Here is an 11,144-nt window from a genome sequence, read left to right as displayed (position 1 = left end):
GCCAATCACAGACATGATTAGATCTTGGTAGAAGCATGCTGTTTTCTTATTGGCTCTCTGACATTACAAAGATCTTGATAAGTATCAGGGGAATGGCATAAATATATATATATATATATATATATATATATATATATATATATATATATATATATATATATATATATATATATATATATATATATATATAAATAAAATGTGGGATACTTACAATAAAGGCCTGTGCAAATATTGAAAGTATGCAGTTCACCAGAATGTGTCTTTTACCATCCAAAACTGTCTGAGCTTACCCTTCTCTGGTCATTTCTGATGAAGTTGGCCACTTTCCAAACTCCTGAAAGTCAGATTTGTGAGGCTCTTTTTAGTTTTTCGCTTTTCAGCAGCCCCTGGCCACTAAAAACTGCACCAAACCACCTCCCCGCTCCTAGAAAGCGGCGCTAACTGTGGGCGATTAGGAGCCGATGCAGACCAGAGACGTGACTTCTTCACCCAGAGAGGTTTGTGGAAGGCGGATCAGTAAGAGTGAAAGACTGAACAGGAAGAAGTCTGAAGCAGTCCGATGAAATCAGCGTAACGTTTCCACATGCACTCATTAAAGCTGATTTGACTGGCAAAACAGTTAAAGTCCATCTTACATTACACAATAATAAAAAGTCATCATATTTAAGAAGTAAAAAGTTTGATACATTTACTTCTTCCAACCATTTATTAAATTAAGAGTCAATGTAGATTTTCATGTTGCAACAAGGTCATAAACCTACACTGAATCATTGTGAAAACAAAACTTTCTAGATGTGTTGTTTCTTTGGCCATGTCATCAAAAAGAAGTGAAATAGTACGTTCGTGATTTTGTCCATGTTGACATTAGTTACTTCATGTACATTTATTAAAAACGTTGCTTTGTTTATCTTTTCATAAAGCTAGACGTCTAAACTCTGCTGATTCCAGACAGCTGGGTCAAGGCAGTTTGGGCTTTAGATATATTTTACACAGTGGACAAAAAAACGTGCACACACACACACACACACACACACACACACACACACACACACACACACACACACACACACACACACACACACACACACACACACACACACACACACACACACACACACACACACACACACACACACACACACACACACACACACACACACACACACACACACACACACAGGTTTTATCACAAACACGGTCGGTCAGCGAAGGCACAGGCGCAGTGGTATTTGGTTTCCTCCTTTCTCAACTTACGCTGGATCTACGTTTTTTTTTAGCCATGTTACCACGGAGACCACACACACACCACACTTGCTTTGCGGTAAGGACCCGCCCTACTTTGCATCCGAATGGCTTAAACTCGTTTCATTGGCAGGGAGTGGATGATTGGTTAAACCCCGTGCATCAAAAACAAATCCCACGTGGATGTTTAGTTTATTTATTTTTCTAAAATAGTCATAGGCCAGACATCCAGCACCAGGCCCGGGGACTTTAGACTCTGCGCTAAAGCTGCGTTCCTTTCAAATGTGAAATCATTTGACTCGAAAACATAAAATGCCAAATTTATTTATTTTTCTTCGCGGCCACACGCCACAGATCCGACACGGTGCCGGTATACTTTAATCCCTGATTACATTTAGTTTGAAAGTTTCTATAAACGTATCTAATTTGAAAATATTTCATCCAACTAGTGTAATGTGAATGAGGACACTTTTGTATGTTTGTGTACACGATAAAAGATATTGGAAAATCTACTGTGGGAAAGAAGTGTGTAGACCTCCTGAATTGATGGTTTGTTTTTTTATCCTGTAACATGGTTCTGCAAATTGCGTTTACATAAACTATAAAACCGTTTCTGCAGGTTTCCACAAGTCAAATTTAACACTTTAAGACCATTGTGAGTGCAATTTATTCAATTGCAACTCATTCCAAGTATGGCTAAACTTGCACTTCCCCCAAACCCAAAGACTAAAATCTGTTTTATGTCTGAGGTAAAATCTGAATAACAATAAGAATAATTCAAGAGTACTTCAGTGGATTAAAGACTCCAAGGCCTAATATCTTGATTTAGAAAGATTTGACTTTAAGACCCTGTGGAATCCCTAAAAAATATGTAGAATGTACAGGACCCTAAATTTTATTTCAGCAATGCTGTACTATATGATCCTGACATGTCATTTTTTTTCCTAAGCAAGCGCAAATCCACAATGTCTCCAACTATGCACACGCACAAAACTTTGCAACATGTTAACCCCCAACACGACACAATAATTATGTGTGCATCCAAATGAACTCAGGTAATGTTCCCAAAAAGTGCAAAAATGAATATGATTTCATATTGACTTGACACTGAAGGCAACTTCCAGATCAGAGGCTACATGTGAAGAGTTACAGCAGCTACAGTGAGCGCTTCCCGTCACACGGTACATGACACATGAGGACACAAAGTGAAAGCAGCCCCCCAGTACCATTCCCCCGCTCATGTGTTTTTCACATGTGAATACCCAGCATGCATTAGGTGGCTGTGGGTAGGTGAGCCTGGGGCTACATTACGGCTGTATGCTCAATTGTGTGGGAGGACCGTTTTTTAACCGGCACCCTAGGGCCCGCATAACCTCAGCTAAGGCTATTAATACAGAGAGTAAAATCATAAACCCTGTCCTGCAGGGAGGGAGGGAGGGAGGGAGGGACAGACACACACACACACACACACACACACACACGTAAAAAAATAAACATATATTTTAAATCTGTGTATTTACACTCACTCGTACAGATCCGGGTTACATCTTTCTGTTTCTTTGTGGTTGACATATTTAATCCTCGAGTATAATTCGGTTTTATTCACCTTTAAATTGTTGTTGCTTCCATTTGAATTGTTTCTTCTATAAATATTTCCCTTTCTATCTGGGAAGAACTTGACCCACAATGACATGAAAGGGAATTTCTGATCAGATTCAACATAAATAATGAATATTTATTATTATTTAGAGTGCATTTTATAGTTATTATCAAGGGAGTTGTTGCAGTAGCGAGCATTCATCATCTCCGGGACGACAGATATGATCTATACACCTGTATGGTGTTGTAAAACACAATCTCATTTTTGGGGGATTAAAGCTTCAAATTCTGCCAAAAATGTATACACATAATCAAAACAGACAGACAGACAGACAGACACACACACACACACACAATCAATGGAAATCGAATTCTACAAAAAAACAAAAACAAGGGACGATAAATTTGCCATCTTGTACCACACACACACAATTATTATACACACACGTACAAGCTAAACCCCACCCTTCACTCTCTCCCTCCCCAGAGCTTTAAAAACAGGCAAACAGAACAAACACACACACACACACACACTTCGATCAAAGGAAACAGATGCTGCTCCGCGCCAACACATGCAGAACTGGATAGCAGTTTTTTTTTTAGCATCACATTCATCATATGTGCTTTTTGTGCGTGGCATTTCACACAAACACACTACAACTGTCCAGTAGGGGACACTTCGAAACTACAAATTTGGGTTTGATACTTGATACTTTGACTGGTGCTAGGATAGGTAAATGTGGGAAAACAGGAGTAAAGATCGGTCCCACACTCTTTGCTTCTCCGGCCTGATGGCACCAACAGCACTTTCTTAATAATCGTTTTTAGGGGGCTTTAAAAAAGAGCCACACAGCCGCGAGGTATAAGAAAATACCTATTTTTGGAAAGTGAAAAGTGTGTGTGTGTGTGTGTAGTTAAGACTGTCAATCTCTCTCCCTCTAACTTACATCTGCTCTGTGTGTGTCTCTCTCGCACACACACACGCACACACACACAGGCTTGGAGCATTTTGGCGCAACACCGTCACTCTGCCATACTGAAGAGGCAGGTGTTAATTACCGAGTGAAGCTGGCGCTAAAAAAGTGGACGGCTCGGAAAGAGGAGCAGAAATTGGACTCCCCCTCCCTGCGCGCACGCAAACGCACACACACACACACACACACACACACACACACACACACCTCACCTTTGTTCCCCCAATTCGAGGCCCTACAGGTCGCAACCCCTCATCTGTCGAGTTTAAATAAGACAACACAGATGTCTCAAAGTGCACTGGAGGAAAGAATTTATCAACACAGACCTAGACCTAATTTCATTTAATTTTAATTTAATTAATTTAATTTTTGGGGCATTTTAGTCTTTAATAGACAGGACAGCTGTAGACAGGATAGGTCGGGGGGGCAGCAAATGGCCGCAGGTGGGACTCCAACCCGGAGCCGCAGCATCTGGGCGCCTGCTCTGCCAGGTGAGCGACCCAGGCGCTCCCAAGTTTCAGTTTAGATATTACCGATTCATTATTCTCATTATTCTGATTAAACTATTTTTTATCTTAGTTTATTGTGTTGAGCAATTTTTTTAAACGTTATATTTTGCTGCAGAATGGTTTAATGGAAAAATATCTAATTATGTAAAGTTTTAGTTCAGCTCTTTGTAGGAGAATTTAACAATGCTGCAAACCTTTTAAAGGTCTGTAACCTCATGATATCTCTGATTGGATTGTTTCTATGGAGTTCTTTTTTCTGTATTGTTGTCCGATGTGTGTGTGTGGCTTTCTTCCTTCATGCACAAATCCAATTAGCGTCATCATTTTATTTTCACTGTGATGTTCTATATTTGTTTGTTTTGTTATGTTTTATATTTCCCTCTTGGTTTGGTCTAGCGCCCCCTGTGGCTGAGCGTGGCCCTTCATAATACACAACAAACAATGAAATGAACTGCTCACACAGTACAGTAACATGAGCTACCTCGTTAGCTGGATGAATGGTTAAACGGTGTATCGCCGGCGTATTTTCTCCATAGCAAATCTTCCCCCCCCCCGTTCGGTCTCAAAAGGCCCCGGTCAGAGTTAGAGGAAATGCCGTGAAACTATTCTTTGTAAATCTTTAACCAAATAAACAAGCTGGTCTGCCTTGTTCCACGATCCCCCCAAAAAAACAGTAGAGATGCCCTAACTGACCGGCTGGTGACTGGAATTGGCCGAATGTCAGGTGATCGACCATGACAGGCAGATCAGTCTGACATATGCGATTTCATGCCGGTAAAAAGCTGTAAATAAATAAAAAATTGTAAAGGCTATCATACGCACACACGCGATCTCCCCTGGCTAGTTATCCCTGGGACAGCCAGTCTCTCTCCCCTTTCTCTCACTGTTCTGCTCGCGGTGTGAAGCACGTGTCCACGCTGTTCTCCAACACGCACTCTAACACTCACTGCTTGTACGGTTGGCTGTAACATAACACTGCACTTGAGATGTGTGTGAATTTCCGACACCGGGAGTAATTTATATAGTTTTACTTTATAGCGATTGATTCTGTTAAAAAAAAAAAAAAGGAAGCGAAAGGTGAGGGACATCCATCCAGAACCATCCCGTACCCAAACCGTGGTCAAGCCAGACTGTTAGACGTGACACATGTCAACCACTGGGGGGCAGCGAGCCCGTCTCCAGCAGCTACCCCCAAATGTTAAAAGAAGAAGAACAATCTGTACACAGTGCAGCCAAACCAACCGTCAGCTGAGAGGATTTATCAGGTAACATATTTGAATAAAGGCGACTACAGCAGGCGGTCAACACCGTCCAAACCTGCAAGACAGAGAGACAATAACACTCAGGGAGCTATACGCAACAGACGTGCAGTTGTTCTGTACAATCAGAAACCTTTTGCAAATGGCGGAAGCGGCGGCCAGAGCCGTGTTTCTAGAGAGAACGGAAGGGAGCACGAATCTCGGCAGCACGGTGTCAGCCACTAAAATGGAGACGGAGGAGGAATGGGAGAAAGGAAACAAGTTCCACCGGATATTCAATGTGGCATCACATATGGGACACATAAGCTCCATTCTTTATAGCCCGTGTGTGTGTTTCAAAGTAAGAGTCCTGGTGCGTTTGAAGGTATGCAAAGCTGGAGACATGTGAAGCTATCATAAGGTCTATGTCTGTGGGGCGGGGGGGTTGAGAGGATGTGGCAAAGAATGACAGCCGTTTGGAGAGAGCAGAGTGTGTATGTGTGTGTTGGGCGCGGAGGGGTCTGAGGGCGCCACAGGTTTGGGGCAGATGGGCTCTGTGTCAGCCATTACACACACACACACACACACACACACACACACCTCAGATCAGGTAGTTGTGTGGAAAGTTCTGGGGGAACATCCCCCCCCCCGAGGCTGTGTGAGTTTTGTGACTCGGCCCCATCTGTCACAGATCTGCACTGGCCCCGGCTGCCAGGAGGGACCACACCTCCTCTTCCTCCTCCGCCACCTCATGCTCCTCCTCTTCCTCTCTAAGAGGGAGTGAAAAACAGAGTGGAGGTGCAGGGGGGAGTCGCGTTGCTTTTGCAGTGATTAAATCCATAATTACAGTCTGGCATTCGTCATTTATCAAGTGGTGTTTATCAGTGTTTCTCTGCTGCAACACTAAAGTGTGCTCGCAGAAAGCAGTCAAGGTGCTAAAGTCACTTGAAAGTATCAGCCAATGATACCAAAATCCCTCCATGCTGTCACCGCTCATGTTTCACGATCTTTTTGAGGTAAAACATTATTTGATTATTATGGCCGAGGAGGATTTTTTTGGGGATAAAGTTTGTTTCACTGGGGAGTAATTATTAAGTTGGTCTTTCTGTAAGTAAATGTTTGCAGCATGACACAAAAACAATAAAACATTTTCACACAATGTATTGAGACTTGGTCAAAATGGAATAACGTTGCAGATGCAGATTGGGGTATTATGTCAACAATCAAAAATCCAATCACAACTAACATTGCGACGGATAGTCCTGTTAAAAATCAGGAATAGCAGGTTCTTAGGTTTTTAAGAACACCATGAAGGATGAAACAGAACAGTTACATTGTAGCTAACATATGACCACATTAAGATGTTAAAAATTCCATATGTGAAATATGTTTTCACTCCTATCAACCTAGAAGGTAACAGCTAACAGACTAATAGGTTTAGGTTCTGTGTGGAGAAACTAAAGCTCATCTTCTTTTGTAACAATTCTTCACTTTGAGCTGCAAGTATGGATGGAATGCAATAATTCAATATGATAATTCATTGTCTTTCAATGGAATCCTATCTAATGAAATCATATACAAATCACGTTGTCTAATTTGATAAAAAGCACATGCTGACTCCATTTTCTCAGAGGGCATATCATTTGAAGAATTGCAGATTTGTTTAAACATCACACGTAAACAGCATATAGCTGGGAAAAGAAGTTTATTATATACGTGAAACCTCATTTTGTGAAAGCACCAATTGTCAACCCTACAATACTGATGTTGATGTATTTTAGGTAAGAATATTGTGATATCTGATTTTCTTCCTATCGCCCTGCCCAAGCTGCATGGTGAGCTTTGCACACGTTCCATTTAGAAGAAGTTTGGCCTTTGATCTATGAAAACATTACAGATGTCACCAAAACAGACCATGACAGCCATAAAGAGCATGCAAATGACCACTGCTGATCCGCTACACAACCATGACAACCACAAGGTAAAGGGTTAGCCTCCTGCTGTACAGTTAACTTATCCAAGGCAAACGTTTGTGTCATGACAAAGCCCCGGGAGCAGCACGGCGAGGGTTAACAGCGGCTTGGAGGAAATGCCTGATTCATCCTCTCTGGTTTGGTTCCTCTCCGAGCTATTTCCTGTTTCACGAGCCCTGCCAGATCAGCGAGCAGGAATCATCTCAGTATAGACTGTTTTTTTTTTTGTCCAGCCGATGCTTAAAACCCTATAAAAGATCTAATGTGCACAGCAGAGATACCTGTGAAAATTCCACAAAGTTGATATTACAATGAGCCAGAGGTGAGGAGGTCAAAGGTCAGAGTCATAGTGTTCGGGGACATGCATGCAATGCTGGAACTCCTGTATGTTAGAAATGATGGAGTGTGACAGAACGGGGGGTGGTAAAGCTGGAGTTGTTAATAAGCAACGTCGCCATTAGCTAAACCCAGTTGTGCCGGCAGCCGGAATCCTCTAAGCACTGTGTACATTTTTTCTGTGAGACTTGCAACGCATCTAATGATAACAATGCGCAAATAACAGTTCTGCTCTCTGCTCAGTTCACAGTCATAATTTTCTCAGTAATTCTACCTTATTCCACCATTCACTATTAACCCCAATTTTCATGTTTATGACTCTTTAGATGACGAGCTTGCTGGACGCTGAGTAGCCTATCGCTGAACCCACGGACGGAGCTTGGTATCTGATTCATGTGCGTTAACATGAGCATGAACTTTGCGATTATGAGGCTTATCTCGATCCTATTTAGGATATGATGTCTACACACAGAAATCAGGTCAGTCATATCTCCGTGCAGGCTCGCTGACACTTGTCCTTTCTCTGCCTCGCCCTTCTTATACACATTGAATATTATAAGAACAGCTGATTTCTGGCGCAGTGAGCCTTTTCAGCGTGGGGGCGGATTTTGTGCGAACAATGAATGAGAATCCTGCCGGTGCCACTGGTTCAACATATTACCCTTACTAACTGCTCGGGGCCAGCCCTGTACGCTGCCACAGTAACATTTTAATCAGAATGAGGTAAATGTGAGGTAACAGAGCGTCTCTGGACCATGTCTTTCATTAAGGTTCTTGATTTATTCAGGTTTTAGTGCAAGCTGTCACTTCTTCTACCGTTCGGCGTCTTAATGCTTGTTGGATTTAGGTCTTTCATTTCAAAAATGTCTGCTGTTGAGTAGAAACCTCGTATCCCCCATGTCCACCTCAGAAAATTGCCTTACTATACTATAAAAAAAATCACGATAATATTTACCAAATGCCTCAAAAACGTGACAATATTGTAGTGTATATGAATATATGTAGTGTGTGTGGTGACTATCGGTGCTTTCATAAAATATTAACATAATGACACGTCATAAATAATCATTAGTAATGTGAATATAATGACTATAGACCTATTCCTACGGGATTAATATCATCTTAGAGATCTCCCCCTCCCACCCCCACGTCTGAGTTTTGTGTGGTGCATTTTTTTACAAGATAAGATTATTTACAGACAAATCTGTACCCAGAGAGTCGGCTCGCGGAGGACAGCCAGGCCAAGACCGCCGCTCCGCACTCGTGTTGGGGCTCTGTATCTTTTTGGGCCAGGCCCGGTAGAGGTTACAAGAAGCACATACCCTGTTATCCCCGCTCCAACGTCACCCGCACAGCCTCACCGTCAGCCCTCTTACGAACCCGCGGCGGCACCCGCACAGCCTCACCGTCAGCCCTCCTACGAACCCGCGGCGGCCACACAGCCTCACCGTCAGCCCTCCTACGAACCCGCGGCACCCGCACAGCCTCACCGTCAGCCCTCTTACGAACCCGCGGCGGCCACACAGCCTCACCGTCAGCCCTCCTACGAAGCCGCGGCATCACCCACACAGCATCGCCCTCAGCCATCGTACAAAACCACGGTGGCGGCCACACATCATCGCCGGCCTAGTAGGAAGCCGCAGCGGAAAACAAAAAAGGAAACAAAATTTTAAAGGAAAGATACACGACCCCACCAAAATCAGACATTTCACACAAGACCATTATCATAGGAATAGGTAATGCTATTCCTGTCCGAATAGAGTTGAGGCAAATAATAGAACCAAGAGAAGAGTCGGTTCATCACTCTACTGTAATGCAGGCTTTAAAACCAGGAAAAGGCAAAATATGATATATTACATAATAACCAACATTTAAGATGATATCTGGTCTCATAACACAATGTTGATTTGTATTGATATATTTGCCCAGCTCTATGCCTTACTGAACTTGACAGCACCACATTTCGGTTTAAATGAGCCATGTATTAGTGGCCTTTTCTTGTCTCTGCAGAGCGCCATGTTCTCTTTATACTGAAGCTGCTACATTAAAAATGACCAGAATTGTAGTTGTGAGGTTTATCACATGAAAGGGGGGGGGGAAGATGTCTTATTTTTTGGAAGAAAACTCTGCAAACATTCCTTGGAGTGAATGCGATGAGGAGATAATGAAACAGACGGGAGGTTTTACAAGCAACCAACAATCTGCCAACAGGAGCCAAGCAAAAGCACAAGAAACTACAGCAGAGGCCAAGAGAAGAAGAAGAAAACATGGGCCTCATTCAAATCATTATAAATAAAAAAATTTAAAATGTACAAAGAAATTCAAAAATTACTGGAGAAAAAGGCAGAGAAGTAAACCCTTTTCTTCCTCATCTTTTCTAGCAAACTGATCAAGAAAGTCTGGGGGTTGTTGAGGACAAATCTCACTCAGAGAAGTGAAGCAAAAAAAGTGCACCTTGTGAAACATATGGACATTTGGCACATTTATTTGGCACGCGCTTAATAGTTCCACTCCGAAAGTCAGACTCTGTGGTTTTGAAGCTCTGCCGCTGCATATGGAAGTGTTAAAGTTTTTGTCACCTTTAATTGACATCATATTGCGTCGATTGAACTTTGAAAAAGTCGTGGTAAACACTTTTCCCCCACCGGTACGCATCGACCCGTGTGTTGGGAAAAGCCTCCCTGTCGCTGCCGCGTTCTGCTTTTGGACCAGACGCTTTTTAACAGTTTCAGCCAGGAAGGTTTTCGTCTTTGTCTGGTTTGTCTGTGAAGAGAGTTGCTCGCGGTAATGCAGGGAGTTGTTGTGACAGAAAGGAGAAGCTAAGTGCACTGAAACGGCATACGACATCAAAATTAGGACTGTGTGAAATGGAATAAGTTATCAAAACTCGCTCAAAATTAGGTAGGTTGACTCTCCCTTCTGGGCCCGGCACAGAGCTTTGTAAAAACACAAGATGTGGGATGTAAAAACTGTTGGTTAGCAGCCGGCTCTCCCTTGGACATTGGTTTTTCAAAACGAGGGGGTGTGGGCGGAGTGACGAGACACATGATTGATTAATGACTTACTTTTCCACTTAAAGGCCACAGCTACTTTTTGCTCGTGTTCATTTAACTTTAATTTATGGGGGAACGCTAAGGTAAGGCTGGATCAGCTCACTCTGGAGACAAGGTTGGTGTCAGGAGAACCACGGTTGTCTTGGTAGGGAAGTGTGTGTGTGTGCCTGTGTCTCAGAGAGAGAGAGAGAGAGAGAGAGAGAGAGAGAGAGAGAGAGAG

At 42.7% G+C, this 11,144-nt stretch overlaps 1 long non-coding RNA gene across 1 annotated transcript in view; it reads right to left on the bottom strand.

Annotated features, from left to right (window-relative positions):
* Positions 1–852: 852 nt before the first annotated feature.
* Positions 853–11,144, bottom strand: part of LOC117939566 — a 19,025-nt gene continuing 8,733 nt past the window's right edge. The window contains exons 2-4 of the long non-coding RNA XR_004655616.1: positions 5,241–5,246; positions 3,289–3,295; positions 853–938 (exon numbers count right to left, since the gene is read on the bottom strand). This is a non-coding gene — a long non-coding RNA (uncharacterized LOC117939566). The remainder of the gene's footprint in view (positions 939–3,288; positions 3,296–5,240; positions 5,247–11,144) is intronic.

The sequence above is a fragment of the Etheostoma cragini genome, chromosome 24, assembly GCF_013103735.1.
Source record: "Etheostoma cragini isolate CJK2018 chromosome 24, CSU_Ecrag_1.0, whole genome shotgun sequence".
NCBI classification, from domain to species: domain Eukaryota; kingdom Metazoa; phylum Chordata; class Actinopteri; order Perciformes; family Percidae; genus Etheostoma; species Etheostoma cragini.
This window is presented reverse-complemented; position numbering and strand designations above follow the sequence as displayed.